General features: G+C 34.2%; 1 protein-coding gene and 1 non-coding gene across 3 annotated transcripts in view; both read left to right on the plus strand.

Moving 5' to 3' along the window:
• LOC26526662 (dynein beta chain, ciliary) overlaps positions 1-18,970 on the plus strand; it is a 505,182-nt gene that overhangs the window by 466,690 nt on the left and 19,522 nt on the right. The window lies entirely within an intron of this gene.
• Positions 1,823-2,001, plus strand: LOC6556278. The gene has a single exon (XR_046945.1). It is a non-coding gene; the product is annotated as a 5.8S ribosomal RNA (ribosomal RNA).

Raw genomic sequence — 18,970 nt, forward strand, 5'->3', positions numbered from 1 at the left:
GACAGATCTTTCAAATGTCTGCCCTATCAACTTTTGATGGTAGTAACTAGGACTACCATGGTTGCAACGGGAAACGGGCAATCAGGGTTCGATTCCGGAGAGGGAGCCTAAGAAACTTCTACCACATCTAAGGAAGGCAGCAGGCGCGTAAGTTACCCACTCCCAGCTCGGGGAGGTAGTGACGAAAAATAACAATACAGGACTCATATCCGAGGCCCTGTAATTGGAATGAGTACACTTTAAATCCTTTAACAAGGACCAATTGGAGGGCAATTCTGGTGCCAGCAGTCGCGGTAATTCCAGCTCCAATAGCGTATATTAAAGTTGTTGCGGTTAAAACGTTCGTAGTTGAACTTGTGTTTCATACGGGTAGTACAACTTACAATTGTGGTTAGTACTATACCTTTATGTATGTAAGCGTATTACCGGCGGAGTTCTTATATGTGATTAAATACTTGTATTTTTTCATATGTTCCTCCTATTTAAAAATCTGCATTAGTGCTCTTAAACGAGTGTTATTGTGGGCCGGTACTAATACTTTGAACAAATAAGAGTGCTTAAAGCAGTCTTCAAATGCCTAAATATCCTGTGTATTCTGATAATGAAATAAGACCTCTGTTCTGCTTTCATTGGTTTTTAGATCAAGAGGTAATGATTAATAGAAGCATTTGGGGGCATTAGTATTACGACGCGAGAGGTGAAATTCTTGGACAGTCTTAAGACTAACTTAAGCGAAAGCATTTGCCAAAGATGTTTTCATTAATCAATAACGAAAGTTAGAGGTTCGAAAGCGATCAGATACCGCCCTAGTTCTAACCATAAACGATGCCAGCTAGCAATTGGGTGTAGCTACTTTTATGGCTCTCTCAGTCGCTTCCCGGGATTTGTCTGGCTAATTCCGATAACGAACGATACTCAAATATATTAAATAGATATCTTCAGGATTATGGTGCTGAAGCTTATATTGCCTTATTGTGTTTGAATGTGTTTATGTAAGAGGAGCCGTACCTGTTGGTTTGTCTCCTTATAAGGTCACTAGCTTCTTAAATGGACAAATTGCGTCTAGCAATAATGAGATTGAGCAATAACAGGTCTGAGCTGCACGCGCGCTACAATAAAAATCAACGTGTATTTCCTAGACCGTTTTCATGCTTGGGATTGTGAACTGAAACTGTTCACATGAACTCGCATTGATTACGTCCCTGCCTTTTGTACACACCGGCCGTCGCTACTACCGATTGAATTATTTAGTGAGGTCTCCGGACGTGATCACTGTGACGCCTTGCGTGTTACGGTTGTTTCGTAAAAATTGACCGAACTTGATTATTTAGATGAAGTAAAAGTCGTTACAAGGTTTCCGTAGGTGAACCTGCGGAAGGATCATTATACAATACAAATACATTTTGAATTTACCAAAATTACTTACCAAATTACAAAATTAAAAAATTTACAAAATTTAAATTACCAGATTATCAAATTTAGATATGATATGATTATAGAATAAAACGATTATGTATTGTTCATCTTAGTTATGAGCATCCGTTGGCTAATGCAACAACCTAAAATATACAATGTAGTACCTGGTACCCATCAGGTCAATGTTTTATATAAATTGCAGTATGTATCGCCCAAACATAGTTATATATAAACCCTAAATAACCAGATTATATGATACATAATGCTTATATGAAACTAAGACATATCGCAGCATTTATTTTAGGTATAAAAATACATTTATTGAAGCAATTATGCCAGTAAAATTGTGTATTTTTAATTTCTTTCAATAAAAGCAAAATTGACATTATATAAAAATGAATTATAAAGCTCTAAGCGGTGGATCACTCGGCTCATGGGTCGATGAAGAACGCAGCAAACTGTGCGTCATCGTGTGAACTGCAGGACACATGAACATCGACATTTTGAACGCATATCGCAGTCCATGCTGTTATGTACTTTAATTAATTTTACAGTGCAGCTTGGACTACATATGGTTGAGGGTTGTATGACTATGCTAATTAAGTTGTTTATAAATTTTATAAGCATATGGTATATTATTGGATAAAATAATAATTTTTTTATTCCTAATATTAAAAAATATATATGAAAAACATTATCTCACATTTGGATGTGAAAAACGAAGATAAATATTTTCTTTTTCAAGTTCTTTTCAAGTTTTTTTTTTCGCCACATACTGAGAAATGTGTAGCATACAAAATTGAATTATTTTTCATCTAGAATTGTCTCTTATTAATGATTCGGAAATAGAATAAACCTGGTTATGTTATTATTCTTCGTTGGTTCGTTTAATAGAAAACACTTTGCTGCAAGAAATAATTTAAAAAAATGTTTTTATCATTATATATATAGAATTAATGAGAAATTAACGATTTAGGTCCTTCTTCAATGAGGCCATTTACCCATAGAGGGTGCCAGGCCCGTATAACGTTAATGATTACTAGATGATGTTTCCAAACTAAATATAACCATGAGACCGATAGTAAACAAGTACCGTGAGGGAAAGTTGAAAAGAACTCTGAATAGAGAGTTAAACAGTACGTGAAACTGCTTAGAGGTTAAGCCCGATGAACCTGAATATCCCTTACGGAAAATTCATCATTAAAATTAATTAATTAATATGATTACAGTGCCTTTATTTTTCGGAATTATATAATGGCATAATTATCATTGATTTTTGTGTTTATTATATGATATTTATTGTATGATTAACAATACGAAAGATTCAGGATACCTTCGGGAACCGTTTTGAAACACGGACCAAGGAGTCTAGCATATGTGCAAGTTATTGGGATATAAACCTAATAGTGTAATTAACTTGACTAATAATGGGATTAGTTTTTTAACTATTTGTAGCTAATTAACACAATCCCGGGGCGTTCTATATGGTTATGTATAATGTATATAGTAGCATATGTACCATAGTATAACACTTTGTCACACACACACACCACACACACAGTACATATGTACCACTTGATCACACCCACCCAATCCATTTACGCCAACACATAAGTCAGATCCCAAGCTCTTGGCGACAATAACAATTTCGGCCGCGTTAACATAAACAATTGATTCATAGACATAAACATCCGCCGATGCCGAAATTCGTTATTCCCACCAAGCAACCAAATAGCTTACGCAGCACAAATCCTGGTAATTTTCCATGCGCAACTCTCTTAAAAAGTGCAACCCATTTGAATAAAGAGGAGAGCCTTCAAGCTCATATAAACAAAGTCGACCAAGGGTTTGCTAAGCGTTCAACTCACACTCCAGATTTAGTTCTAATTCATCCGCTATACCATTAAGACGTGAATTGACTCCGATTCAAAGTTGTATTTTTATCTTATATACTTAAACTTATATTTTTTTCAAAACTTGCAACCGCGAACTCGTTATTGGCGCAGTCGGTGGTCCTAAACTTATAGTGACCAACAAAGAACCTTCGTGTGTGATTTAACTTCAACTTTGTGGCTAATCAATGCTACAAGAAGTAACTATCCGCCAGTCATACAGTGCGTAATAATTAAAACTGCTTCAACTTGGTAGCCCACCATAATAGTGCGACCGCTACTAGAAGAAAAAAATTATTACATAAGTGCTGCAAAGGCAAGACCACTAAAGGGTAACTGAAGCCCCAGGTTTTGCCAGTGACAAAGACAGTGTGTAGCCCGCAAATCAAAAAGCGTGACCGCTACGAGGAGTGATAAATAAAATAAAATCAACAACAACAAAAACAAGAGAAACAACAATGGCACTACCATAACACTCCGAGAATCATCTGAACCAGGCTCTTGGTCAGATTCGACAGGTACCAACATTTACCGGTACGACACTGGAACTGAGCTCGTTCATAAGAAGAATAGAGTTCATACTTCAACTATATCCATCAACTGACGTCCGCCAGTTACACGTCCTCTTCAGTGCAATCGAAATGCAAATTGGAGGCGACGCCCAACGAGTATCCCAGCGCAGTGCAGCTAATACATGGCCGGAATTGAAGGAAGCCCTAATCGCCGAGTTCAAGACCCAGACACCATTTGAAGAGCTTTTGAGACGACTATATAACACCCAATTCAATGGATCAGTTCGTAAGTTCATAGAAGAGCTTGAAGCAAAATGCTTCGTAATAACAAATAAGATAGCTTTAGAAAATAACAATCTACATAATCACATTTATACAAACGCAATGAACAATACAGTAAAAAGTGTAATTATTAAAAAACTCCCAGATAGGCTCTACATGCAATTAGCCAGATTTGATATAACAACAGTCAGTAAATTAAAGCAAATTGTACAGCAGGAGGGTTGTTATGACAGTACATGGTCCGATCACCCAAAATCCCAAAATAATCAAAATACCCAAAATAAAAATCAATACAGCCCAAACTATAACAACACTTCAAATAATCAAAATAGAAATCAAAATTATAATCAAACATCAATTAGCCAAAATAAAAATCAATATATGAACAAAAACAATAACAGCCATGACCAGCCTTTTGAACACCTATTCCAAGAATTTAAGCAAAAACTCAACCAAGCACAGACACAAAATCCTTTAAATTATTCCAACAACTATCAACAAAATCCAGTTTCTTCATCCGCTCCGGATCCGGCAACAAAAAGGCAAAGACCTAGTACCAGCGGCCATCCAAAAATGGATAGGTCCGAAAATTTTCATCTACATGCCTAGGACGAAGAAGAAGACACAATTCCTTCATAAATATTGTTTTAAACAATATACCGCTCTTATGTGTTATAGACACTGGGTCTACAATAAACATCATAAGAGCAAACATTTTTAATTTCCCTGTCAAAACTACTAATTTACAAACACACTCCATTAACGATACAATAACCCTAAAGAAAATCATAATTCTAAAACCAAGTAAGCTTTGCCCTACTAAACAAGTTTTTTATATTCATAATTTTTCCGAAAATTACGATATGATATTAGGCACAAGGTTCCTAGAAGACGCCAACGCCCAAATAAACTTTGGCAAAAGAAGTGTAGTTTTAAACAACAACAGGTTCTTAATGGACTACCTACCAGAACGAGAAGGTTGCCTAGAAGACAACCCCGACTATTTGAATGTTTTACAGCCATCATTATCCACTGATGATGAAGCCACAAATTATGCAATAGGAAACGAGATAAGGGAATCAAATGAATTCAGGCTTGACCATCTAAATAAAGAAGAGTCAAATGCCCTTACTAAAATTCCTCAAGAATTTAGGGACATACAATACAGAGAAGGTGAAAATTTGACCTTCACAAGTACTGTAAAGCATGTCATCAAAACTAAACATGAAGACCCAATCTATAGGAAACATTACAAATACCCCCAGGCCTACGACAAAGAAGTCGAGGTACAAATCAAAGAAATGATTCAACAAGGCATTGTTCGAAAATCTAACTCACCCTACTGTTCTCCTATCTGGATAATACCGAAAAAAAGCGATGCTTCTGGTAAAACAAAGTTCAGGATAGTAATCGACTATCGCAAACTAAACGAAATTACTATTGATGATAAATACCCAATTCCTGTCATGGATGAAATACTAGATAAGCTAGGTAGGTCTCAATATTTCACTACCATAGATTTAGCAAAAGGTTTTCATCAGATCCAAATGGATGAAAGCTCGATTCAAAAAACAGCTTTTTCCACAAAAAATGGACATTACGAGTACACTCGAATGAAGAACGCACCTGCAAAATTTCAACGTTGTATTAACAATCCATTAGAAGACCTAATTTACAAAGATTGTTTAGTTTACATGGACGATATAATGGTTTTTTCCACTTCATTGGAAGAACACTTGTCATCTCTACGTAAAGTATTTGCTAAATTACAAGAAGCTGGTCTAAAGTTACAACTTGACAAATGTGAATTTATGAAAAGGGAAAAGGAGTTCTTAGGACACATTGTAAGTACTGAAGGCATAAAGCCCAACCCAAATAAAATAGAAGCCATACAGAAATTCCCATTACCTAAAACTAATAAAGAAATAAAATAATTTTTAGGACTTTGCGGTTTCTACCGTAAATTTATCCCTAACTTTGCAAAAATTGCTAAACCAATAACACAAAAACTAAAAAAAGGTTCCGTTATAAATTCTAAAGATACCGAGTATATATCAGCCTTCGAAAAATTAAAATTTTTAATTATGTCCGAACCAATATTAATTTACCCAAATTTCGAAAAAACATTCTCATTAACCACAGATGCAAGCAATGCCGCTCTAGGTGCTGTATTATCACAGGATCATAAACCCGTTTGTTACGCTAGCCGCACTCTCAATGAACATGAACTTAATTATTCAGCAATAGAAAAAGAACTTTTAGCTATTGTCTGGGCCACTAAATACTTCAGGTCCTATCTTTTTGGTCGTAAATTTCAGATCCTTAGTGATCATCAACCTTTACTTTGGCTCGATAATATCAAGGAACCAAACATGAAACTCCAAAGATGGAAAATCAAACTAAATGAGTTTGATTACCATATAAAATATATACCAGGAAAAGAACCATTTCGCCGACGCACTTTCACGTGTAAAAATAGAAAACTTCTACGGCGAATCTCCCACTTCAGCTGCTACCATACATAGTAGCCATGAAGATAACCAAAATTACATTTCCTTTACGGAAAGACCAAAAAACTACTATAATAGACAAATAGAATTTGTCAAAGACGACAATAACAATACAGAAATAAGAAAATATTTTCATAAAACAAAACTAAAAATCCATTATAAAGAAATGACAAGCGCATATGCAAAAGAATTAATAAAAGAATATTTGTGTACAAATAATAGCGTAATTTATTTTCATAATGAAATAGATTTCCTTACATTTCAAAACGCCTTCTTAGAAATTGTCAGTCCGAACAACATAACTAAAGTTATGAGAGCAACCAGTAAATTAATAGATATTGAAACATATTCAGAATTTAAAGAAGTAATAATAAAAACCCACAGAGAACTCTTACATCCAGGTATTGAAAAACAAACCAAAATTTTTAAAGAAAAATATTACTACCCAGACTATCAAAAGTTAATACAGAACATTATCAACGAATGTGAAGTATGTAACATGTGCAAAACAGAACATAGAGAAACTAAATTAAATTACGAGTTAACGCCAGAAATTTTCAATCCTAGAGCAAAATATGTTATCGATTTTTATTTAATCGATAATAAAACATTCCTGTCATGTATTGACGTTTATTCCAAATATGCCGCCTTAATTGAAGTCAGCTCTAGGGATTGGCTCGAAGCAAAAAGAGCTCTACTTAAAATTTTTAATGAAATGGGAAAACCGTCCGAAATAAAAGCCGATAAACACTCAGCATTTATGTGTGCTGCATTACATTTATGGCTAAAGTCCGAAAATGTTCACATTAACGTCACAACAAGTAAAAATGGAATTTCTGACATTGAGAGATTTCATAAAACTGTCAACGAAAAGTTAAGAATTATAAGCACTGAGTCCGACCCAGAGAATAAAATAACAAAATTTGAAACCCTACTCTATGTTTATAACCATAAAATTAAACATAATACAACAGGTAAAACACCAGCAGATATTTCTATATATGCAGGAACACCTGCACATGACACCCAGCAAGAGAAAATTAATAAAATAAATAAATTAAACGAAAATAGACATAGTTATGAAGTAGATACCAGATATAGACAAGCACCATTAGTAACATCAAAGACAACAAACCCATATAAAAAGACAGGAGAAATTACACAGATTGACGATAAATATTATGAACAGAAAAACAGAGGCAGGAAAATAACCCACTATAAATCAAAATATAAAAAAAAGAAAATTAATGAAACTAAATATAACAATAATTCCAGCACAACCCAAAACGACCAAGGCAATCCAACATAATTACACAATTTTGATGATCCTTTACTATTTTCTATTATGTTTTATCCAACATGTCCAAGGACAACATCTTGAAGTTAACCCAATTAATGCCAAAAATGGCTACCTTATATTTAATACTGGATCAATAAGTTTACCAATCAATTACGAGTATCACTACTTATCTGTAAATATTACAAAAATAGAACAAACATATGATAACTTAGTAAAACAATCAGAAGAATATGAAACTTTATCCCAAGTCCAATATTTAGCAGAGAAATTAAAAAGAGAAATGAATGGCATTAGAATAGCAAAGCGCAGCAAACGCGGCTTAGCTAATTTTATGGGCACAATTTATAAATACCTTTTTGGAACCTTAGATCAAGCAGATAAAGAAGAGCTAGAATATAAAATTCAAAAATTTGTCCGAAAACAGCGTCCCAGCTAATGAACTCAACGAGTTCTTTAATAATAAACAAATGCTTAACGGACATACTTAACCAATTTAATACAGAATGCAGATATGTAAAAACTCATAAAGAATTTGAAATCAATTATGTCGAACCTAATATAATATTAACTTGGAACTTACCAAAAACCATACTTAATCAAAATTGCATAAATAGAGATATAATAATAGAGGGAGACAACATAATAAAAGCTTTTAACTGTTCCATACAAATCGAAGACATCTCAATATCAAACACTATGTTAGATTACACACAAACGATTTATGTTAACAACAATATCACTAAATTAAAAGCCCTTTCTTATATACAAGCTAAAGATATTTTTGAAATCCATAACAAAGCAAATAATAAATTTCAAATAATTACATTTACTATTTTAATAGTTTTAGCTGTCATAATAATATTCTATTATATCTAAAAATATAAGAATATACCTAAGAAAATTATAATCAAATTCAAAAGGCAAGTACCCACTCCTATTGAATCAAATATTATAAACAATGATGTAACAGAAATAGAAAATAATGTAAATCCTGTCTTGTATCCTAAATTATCCGCCTGAGGACAGGCTAATTTCTTAAGGATGGGGAAGTAGCATATGTACCATAGTATAACACTTTGTCACACACACACACCACACACACACAGTACATATGTACCACTTGACCACACCCACCCAATCCATTTACCCCAACACATAAGTCAGATCCCAAGCTCTTGGCGACAATAACAATTTCGGCCGCGTTAACATAAACAATTGATTCATAGACATAAACATCCGCTGATGCCGAAATTCGTTATTCCCACTAAGCAACCAAATAGCTTACGCAGCACAAATCCTGGTAATTTTCCATGCGCAACTCTCTTAAAGGGCGCAACCCATTTGAATAAAGAGGAGAGCCTTCAAGCTCATATAAACAAAGTCGACCAAGGGTTTGCTAAGCGTTCAACTCACACTTCAGATTTAGTTCTAATTCATCCGCTATACCATTAAGACGTGAATTGACTCCGATTCAAAGTTGTATTTTTATCTTGAAATAAAAACTTATATTTTTTTCAAAACTTGCAACCGCGAACTCGTTATTATATATGTCGCAGTTTCGTTGTTATTTGCCATAATGCTCGCGCAGTGAGTTCCGATCGCACTGAAGTCCTACGCACAACTGCCTTGTGTCGCACTCTTCTTCTCCGTGCTTACCATCGAACCACACTCGGCGTCAGCGACAACACGCTGGCGCCGCGCTAAAACGGTTCTTCCCAAAACTACAAACTTCAGGCAACCAATAACTGCGCAAATAGAGGCTGATGCAATATTTCCATTATGATGAAATACACTACCAGAATACCCATACACTAACACATGCAAAATTATGCTCCGACACGGCCATCCTGACCATTACACGACCTCGTGAAATATTATCATAATGCTTTTTCTGTAATGCAACAAAACCATTTTTAAATTACACTTACATTAACAAATTAAATTTCACACCTCAATATCATTCCTAGAGCAATACAAAACTTTTTAACATAATTCATTCATCATTTCATTACCATATCTAATGCGCCACACGCCATGATCAAAACAATTGTTTTGCACTTGTGCTTACATTATTATTATAAATTTCATTATAAGCCCTTCAGGCCTCCGCAGTGTCACTTGCTAAAGCTTATACTCTAATCATTTCATTACTGTCTCTTTCAACAGCTTTCTTTTCCATTTCCTTATCACTGTCTCTCTCAACAGCTTCATTTTCCATTTCTTCATTACTGTCTCTTTCAACAGCTTCATTTTCCATTTCTTCATTACTGTCTCTTTCAACAGCTTCATTTTCCATTTCTTCATTACTGTCTCTTTCAACAGCTTCATTTTCAACCATTTCATTTAAATTCTTTGTACATTTTTCTAATTCTTCTTGTACTTGCCAATCTGGCATTTTTCTTATGTCATCGTGAGCATATTTATATTTTCTATTGTTCGTCAACGTCCTGAGCATATATCTATCCCCCTCCAACAATTCGGTTATTTCAAAAGGCCCTCCAAACTTCGGACTTAACTTTGTTTGATGCCTTTCTTCACTTCTCAACAACACGAAATCTCCAACTTGACAGTTAACAACTTTGGCTTTTCCTTTATCAAATTGGCTCCTGCTATATGCTGCTGCAGCTGAAATATTGTGAACTGCCTGCGCTCCCACCTCTGTCAAATCAATCTCGTCTGCCGTATCGCAAGGTGGAAGCAACCAATAAACAGTTCTAAGGGACTTGCCTTGGTTGCTTTACTAACCGTACAGTTTAACGCTAATTGAACCTCTCCCAACGCATCTTGCCAAGCGCGGCTGCTAGTCTCAACTGCAGTCAATAAGTTCTTTAAGGTGCTCATAGTGCGTTCGACTTGCATAGGGTGAGCAGCTCGGTTTTACAATCTTACACTCCAATAGATCCTTAATTTTTTTCACGCACCAACTCTCTTTCATTTGGACTAAGCCTATATGGTCTTCTTTGAACAATTTTATTTGGGTCTACCAATTTAATTTTCATTTCCCCTGAGCTAACCCCAGACAAAGGAATTCCGTTAATAAAAGATTTTGAGTATTTTCCCATTAGACTCTTTAACCTCCTCATATCTTCACCAACAAGATCAGCAATCAACTCGCATATTTGAACTAAATCCGATCACTGTAACACTTTTTATAAAGCATTGAATAAAGAGCAAAAAAGCGGAAGGGAGATATTTGCCAACCTATTATTTCGCTCCATGAAGTCTAGCTATATGATCTGATATAAGAGGCAAAGGATATCTATCTGAGACCGTATTTGAATTTAATTCTCGATAATCAACTAACATTATGGGACTTGCATAGGGTGAGCAGCTCGGTTTTATAATCTTACACTCCAATAGCTCCTTAATTTTTTCACGCACAACTGCACTCTGTCGCACACTTCTTCTACGTGCTTACCATCGAACCACACTCGGCGTCAGCGACAACACGCTGGCGCCGCGCTAAAACGGTTTTTCCCACTACAAACTACAGGCAACCAATAACTGCGCAAATAGAGGCTGATGCAATATTTCCATTATGATGAAATACACTACCAGAATACCCATACACTAACACATGCAAAATTATGCTCCGACATATATATAATTACAACTTCGCGGTTTGTTGGTTTATAAAAAAAATAATTTTTTATTCAATCAAAAACTTAAGCGAACGTCGGAGACAAATTCACGTCTTACACAATTGAAGTATGAATAAAATCTAAATCTAATTTGCAAAGCGAACGCTTAGCAAACCCTTGGCTGAGCTTATTTACTTCTTCATATTGAGCGTACATAGGCTCTCATTTATGTTAACGTTAATTAGGCGCTCTCTTGAGTGAATTGCGCATGGATACAGATCAGCCGAGTTTGAGCTACGTGGAAAGTTTTGACCCTTTAAGCTGTGTAAGCAGTTTTCACCCTTCTAGTGGGAATAACGAATAAGACTGCGGATGTTTATGTTAAATTGTTTACATCGGCCGAATTTGTTATTGTCACCGATAAGTTGGGGTTCTTATGTGCTAAGGCATTCTTGGTTCTATGTTCTATTGTTGCTAAGTAAGAGAATATAATATATAAAGTGGCTGGTATATGTTGTAGATATATGTTGTGTGGTTGAGCATTACATATGTCACTACCCCACCCTTAAAATTTAGCCTGTCCTCAGGCGGATATTCTAGGATACAATACAGGATTAGTATCAGGTACTGTATTTATATTTTCTGTTGTTATACTATTTTGTTGTTTTATTTGTTCTGAATTCTCTTTTTTATACTTAACAATTAATTTTTTTTGGAATGCCTTTATATTTATAAATAAAATATAGTATAAGTGCAAGTATTATAATAGCAAGTATAGTTAATGTAACAATTTGTAATGTGTTGTATGTATTAGTGTGTTCCTTAATTATTTCTTTAGCGTGTAGATATGATAATGGTTCTAACTTTGTTACATTGTTATTGATATAGACCGTTTGTGTGTAGTCTAGTGTTGTGCTTGTGATTAATATGTTTTCTATTTGAACAGAACAATTAAAAGCTTTTATTATATTGTCTCCTTCTATTATAATTTCTCTATTAGTTATACAGTTTTGATTTAATACAACTTTTGATAATTTCCAAGTTAAAATTATGTTTGGTTCTACATAAGTTATTCCAATATTGTTATGTGTTTTTGAATATCTACATTCTGTTGGTATTTGATTTAATATTCCTGTAATACATTTGTTTATTATTGTTTTTCTTGAGTTTTGTTTATAAACTTGATTATCTTGAATATAATATTTATCATTTACATTTTCTATAAGTATATTATTATCTTCGTCTGGATATGGTACGATGGTAAAAAGTGCAGTTTTTATAATGTCTCTAGGAATATGGGAAATAATAAGTATTTCATTTGCATCTGATTTTAACCACGTAGAAGTTTTTATATTTAGCAATTTTTCGGAATTTACATGTGATAATGGATCATGTTTTAGTAATTTGGGATTAAAAATACCAAGTCTTGTTAACTGCATACCAAGTTCTATATCTTCAATGTATTCGGTAAAGTGTTGTAAATTAAATATTAAAAGTTCTAATCTTCTGTCACCCTCACTTATTGCGCTTAAATGGTTGATTACTTCAATGCCTCTATTGACTACTTCTATTACTTCATTCAATTCATTAATTTGAATATTATGTTGAGAAAGATCGTTTATTTTTTGTTCTAATTCTTCTTTGTCATTTTGATCTAAAGTGCCAAAAAGGTATTTATATGCGGTACCTATAATATTAATTAACCCACGTTTATTACGTTTTATTATTCTTATTCCATTCATCTCTCTGTCTAATTTTTCAGTTAAATATTGGATTTGGGCTATAGTACCATATTCTTCAGCTTGTTTAATTAAATTCGCAAAAGTTTGTTCGGTTTTTGTTAAGTTTACGGACAAATAGTGATATTCATAGTTTATAGGTATATTAATTGATCCTGTTTTAAATATAAGATATCCATTTTTAGCTTGTATTGGGTTCACCTCTAGGCTTTGACCACGGACGGTACGGACGAAACATATTATAAATGTTATTATGAATAACTGTTTAATCGGACTCCTCTTGATTTTTGAGAGTTGAGCTGGAATGATATTTACTGTTATTAATTTTCTTTTGTTTTTTAAATTTAGATTTATAATGTTCAACTTTTCTTCCTCCATTTGTTTCTTCGTAATGTTTCTCATCTATTTGTTCTATACGCCCTGTTTTCTTAAATGGGTTAGTTGTTTTACTTTTTACCAATGGTGCTTGTTTATATCTGGTATCTACTTCATAGCTATGTCTATCTTTATTCAACTTATCTATTTTTGATTGTTTCTCCTTTTGGGTGTCATATGCAGGTGTTCCTGCATAAATGAAAATATCAGCTGGTATTCTACCAGTTGTATTATGTTTGGTTTTATGATTATATACATAGAGAATAGTTTCAAATTGTGTTATCTTATTTTCTGGGTCGGACTCACTATTAATGATTCTTAACTTTTCATTGACTGTTTTATGGAATCTTTCAATGTCGGAAATTCCATTTTTACTTGTTGTGATATTTATATTCACATTTTCGGACCTAAGCCATAAGTGTAACGCGGAACATATAAAAGCTGAATCTTTATCGGCCTTTATTTCGGACGGTTTTCCCATTTCATTGAAAATTTTAAGGAGAGCTCTTTTCGCTTCCAGCCAGTCTCTACTGCTAACTTCAATCAAGGCGGCATATTTGGAATAAATGTCAATGCATGACAGGAATGTTTTATTATTGATTAAATAAAAATCGATAACATATTTTTCTCTGGGATTAAAAGTTTCTGGTGTTAACTCATAGTTTAGTTTAGTATCTCTATGTTCTGTTTTGGATATGTTACATACTTCGCATTCATTAATAATGTTCTGTATTAACTTTTGGTAGTCTGGGTAATAATATTTTTCTTTGAAAAGGTTAGTTTGTTTCTCTATTCCTGGGTGTAAAAGTTCTCTGTGGCTTTTTATAATTATTTCTTTAAATTCTGAATATGTTTCAATATCTTTTAATTTGATGTTTGATTTCATAACTTTAGTTATGTTATTCGGACTGACAATTTCTATGTAAGCGTTTTGAAATGTAAGGAAGTCTGCTTCGTTATGAAAGAAAATTACGCTTCTTTTAGTACAAAAATATTCTTTAATTAATTCTTTGGCATGGACATTTGTCATTTCTATGTAATGAATTTTAATTTTTGTTTTATGAAAATATCCTTTAGTTTCTACGGTATTATTATCGTCTTTTATAAATTCTATCTGCCTATTGTAGTAATTAATTGGCCTCTCCGTTAAGGAAATATAAGATTGGTTATCTTCTTGAGCACTGTGAATAGTAGCTTGTGTTGGTAACGAAATATTACTGGAGGTTTCTCCTAGGAAGTTTTCTTCAATTTTTACTCTTGATAGAGCATCTGCTACATGGTTTTCTTTACCAGGGAGATATTTGATATGGTAATCAAATTCATTTAATTTGATTTTCCATCTCTAAAGTTTCATGTTTGGCTCTTTAATTGAATCAAGCCAAACCAATGGCCTGTGATCACTGTAGATCTCGAATTTTCTACCAAATAAATAGGACCTGAAATATTTAGTGGCCCAAACAATAGCAAGGAGTTCCTTTTCTATTGCGGAATAATTAATTTCATGTTCGTTCAGAGTTCTGCTCGCGTAACATATAGGTTTATGCTCTTGCGATAATACCGCGCCTATAGCAAAATTGCTGGCATCAGTAGTTAGTGAAAAAGACTTTTTAAAATCTGGGTGTATTAATATGGGATCGGACGTTATTATCACTTTTAGTTTTTCAAAAGCTAAGTAATAGTCTGAGTCTTTGATATTTATTATTGAGCCTTTTTTTAGTCGTAATGTCATTGGTTTTGCTATTTTAGCGAAGTTTGGAATAAATTTGCGGTAAAAACCGCAAAGACCAAGAAATGATTTTATTTCCTTAGTGGACTTTGGTATAGGGAAATTCACTACGGCTTTAATTTTTGTGGGATTTGGTTTAATACCATCTGTTGTAATTATATGCCCTAGGAATTCAGTTTCTTTTTTAAGGAATTCGCATTTGTCTAGCTGTAATTTTAAATTTGCTTCCCTGAGCTTTAAGAATACCTTTCGCAAAGACATTATACGCTCTTCCAATGAAGTGGAATACACAATTATGTCATCCATATATACGAGACAGTTTTTGTATATTAAATCTGCTAAGAGATTATTCATGCAACGTTGAAAAGTTGCGGGTGCATTTTTTAAACCAAATGGCATTCGAGTATATTCAAAATGACCATTTTTGGTGGAAAAAGCTGTCTTCGCAATGGAATTTTCATCCATTTGTATTTGATGAAAACCTTTTGCGAGGTCAATGGTTGTAAAGTATTGGCAATTTCCAAGCTTGTCCAATATTTCATCCATTACCGGTATTGGGTATTTGTCATCAACGGTTATTTCGTTGAGGTTGCGATAGTCAATGACTATGCGAAATTTTGATTTTCCCGATGCATCTGGCTTTTTGGGTACTACCCAAACCGGAGAGCAATACGGAGAATTCGATTTTCTTATGATGCCTTGTTGCATCATGTCTTTCATTTGGTTTTCGACTTCTTCGTCGAAGCTTTGTGGGTATTTGTATGGACGTCTGTAAATTGGGTCTTCGTGTTTAGTTGTTATGACATGTTTAGTTGTACTTGTGAAGGTCAAATTTTCACCTTCTTTGTACTGTATGTCACTAAACTCGTATAAGACACTGGTGAGGGCTTTCCTCTCTTCATCGTTTAGATGATCAAGTCGAAATTCATTTGTTTCATTGAGTTCGTTGTCAATTACATAATTGACATACTCAATATTTAGAGAATCTAATAGGTTTTCTTTTAAACTCTCTTTAGGTGTTTCTTCTTCTTCATTAATATCTTCAAGTCGCAATTTAAATGTGTATTTATTTAAAGTGACTGTATTGGATGTATAGCATATAATTGCTTTGGAATCTTCCAAATATTCCCTGCCTAACAAAATGTCGTATTTTTCTGAGAATTTATGTAAATAAAATGTTTGCTTTGTCGGACATAGTTTACTAGGTTTTAATGAAATTTTTGATTTTAAAATAATTTGACCGTTTATTGTGTGTACATCCAATGGAGCTTTTGAGTTAATCGGACAATTGAAAAAATTTTTACTCATCAAATTTATTGATGAACCTGTGTCAATCAAACATTTGAGTTTGATATCGTTCATAGTTATTTGTATGAATGGGTAGGTTCTTCTTCTTCTACTTCTGATTCCGATCCCGAGGCAAGTTGATGAAAATTTTCACTGGTGTCCATTTTAGACTGACCACTGGAACTTTCACGCTGCCTTTTTTGGGGTTGGTTAGTAGTAGAATAAGATATGGGTTTTTGATAATTTAGAGCGTTTTGCGCTCTACCCTGGTCTAACTTTTGTTTGAACTCGCTGTATGTTGCTTGGTTATTTTCAACCCTTTTTGAGTTATTACTTGCATAATTATTTTGATTTTGATTTTGCTGTGTTTGAATATAATAAGGTTTTGTACCTTGGTCATTATTATTTCCCTTGTTCTTTTGAGATTCATTATATTTACTACTGCTTTGTGATGTAGATGGACTGTTTGATTTAGTTTTAACTTTTTCTGTATTTGATACAATTGTATCGTAAAGGCCTTCCCTTTGCGCTACTTGTCTTAATAATGTTGTTGTTGTAATATCGTATCTTGCTAAAGTCATGAACATTCTGTCTGGAATTCTTTTATAAATTACATCTTTTATAGTATTAGCCATTGCGGCGGTATAAAGAGTTGTATTTGTATAATTATTTTCTAGTGATAATTTACTTGAAATTTCGAACATCTTATTTTCTAGTTCTTCTACAAACTTACGAATACTACCACTCCAGTATGTGTTGTAAAGTCTTCTTAGCAGCTCTTCGTATGGGATTTGGGTTTTGAATTCATCAATGAGGACTGATCGCAGTTCAGCCCAGGTGTTGCACTGTTGTAGCTGGGACACTTCTTGTGCGTGTCGGGACAGCTGCATCTCGATGGCACTGTAGAGTACACTATGTTGCCTCTTGTCTGTTGTCGGGTATAGGGACATCACGAAGTCCACACGTCTCACAAATGATGCCAGTTCTCTTGTGGAACCGTCAAATGTTGGGATGTGGCGAATCTGGCCCAAAGCCTGATTCAAATGTAGCTCGGATAGAATCATAATTTGTTCACTGGGTTGTGCCATTTTGTTGGCTATTGTTGATTTTTGCTTTTGAATTTTATTTAATTTTAAGATTCACACACCTTCGTAGCGGTCCAATCAATGTTAGATGGGCTACACTGACCTGGTAACAGTCACACCTTTTATTTGTTTTGGTGGGTCACGCTTTAATGGTCACTTGCAGTTTTTAATTTGTATTAATAGTATCCAACATCGAGAGTTAGATAACTATTCACAAATATTTTGTCACATAGATTCTTTTGCGGATCTGCTTTGTATAAACTGAAGCACAAACGAAACTTTGTTCGCCACGAGCTGCGCTTTATTAATCTCGAACTAATTTATTAGCTCTAAGAGATTATGTTCACACGCGGATCCTACCGACTGCGCCAATTACAACTTCGCGGTTTGTTGGTTTATAAAAAAAATAATTTTGTATTCAATCAAAAACTTAAGCGAACGTCGGAGACAAATTCACGTCTTACACAATTGAAGTATGAATAAAATCTAAATCTAATTTGCAAAGCGAACGCTTAGCAAACCCTTGGCTGAGCTTATTTACTTCTTCATATTGAGCGTACATAGGCTCTCATTTATGTTAACGTTAATTAGGCGCTCTCTTGAGTGAATTGCGCATGGATACAGATCAGCCGAGTTTGAGCTACGTGGAAAGTTTTGACCCTTTAAGCTGTGTAAGCAGTTTTCACCCTTCTAGTGGGAATAACGAATAAGACTGCGGATGTTTATGTTAAATTGTTTACATCGGCCGAATTTGTTATTGTCACCGAGAAGTTGGGGTTCTTATGTGCTAAGGCATTCTTGGTTCTATGTTCTATTGTTGCTAAGTAAGAGAATATAATATATAAAGTGGCTGGTATATGTTGTAGATATATGTTGTGTGGTTGAGCATTACATATGTCACTATATATATTATATTGCCAGATACGAGCTCTGTAGCGCTTTGTACATAGCTGCGAAATTCAAAAGACAATAAGGCGGAAGGGAGATATTTGCCAAACTAATATATTTTTTTAATGTTTCTTTGTTAATTCACTTTGAATGCCAATATACATATTACAATTACATATACATATTACAATGACCAACGATAGGACTTCGCTGTACGGTAGCTCCTCGATTTCTAGCTGCGGGGTCTTGATCCTCTTTGCTGGCTGAACTCTGGTAGGTTGGGGGGTCAGTTCTAAAGGCCTTAGGGGTGTTGTCGTTTTGATTCAGGGGTGGGATCCTTTGGACATTAGACCCTTTGCTGAACGCCGTGCGCTCTT

Source organism: Drosophila erecta, unplaced genomic scaffold (assembly GCF_003286155.1).
Source record: "Drosophila erecta strain 14021-0224.00,06,07 unplaced genomic scaffold, DereRS2 tig00000055-arrow-pilon, whole genome shotgun sequence".
NCBI lineage: Eukaryota > Metazoa > Arthropoda > Insecta > Diptera > Drosophilidae > Drosophila > Drosophila erecta.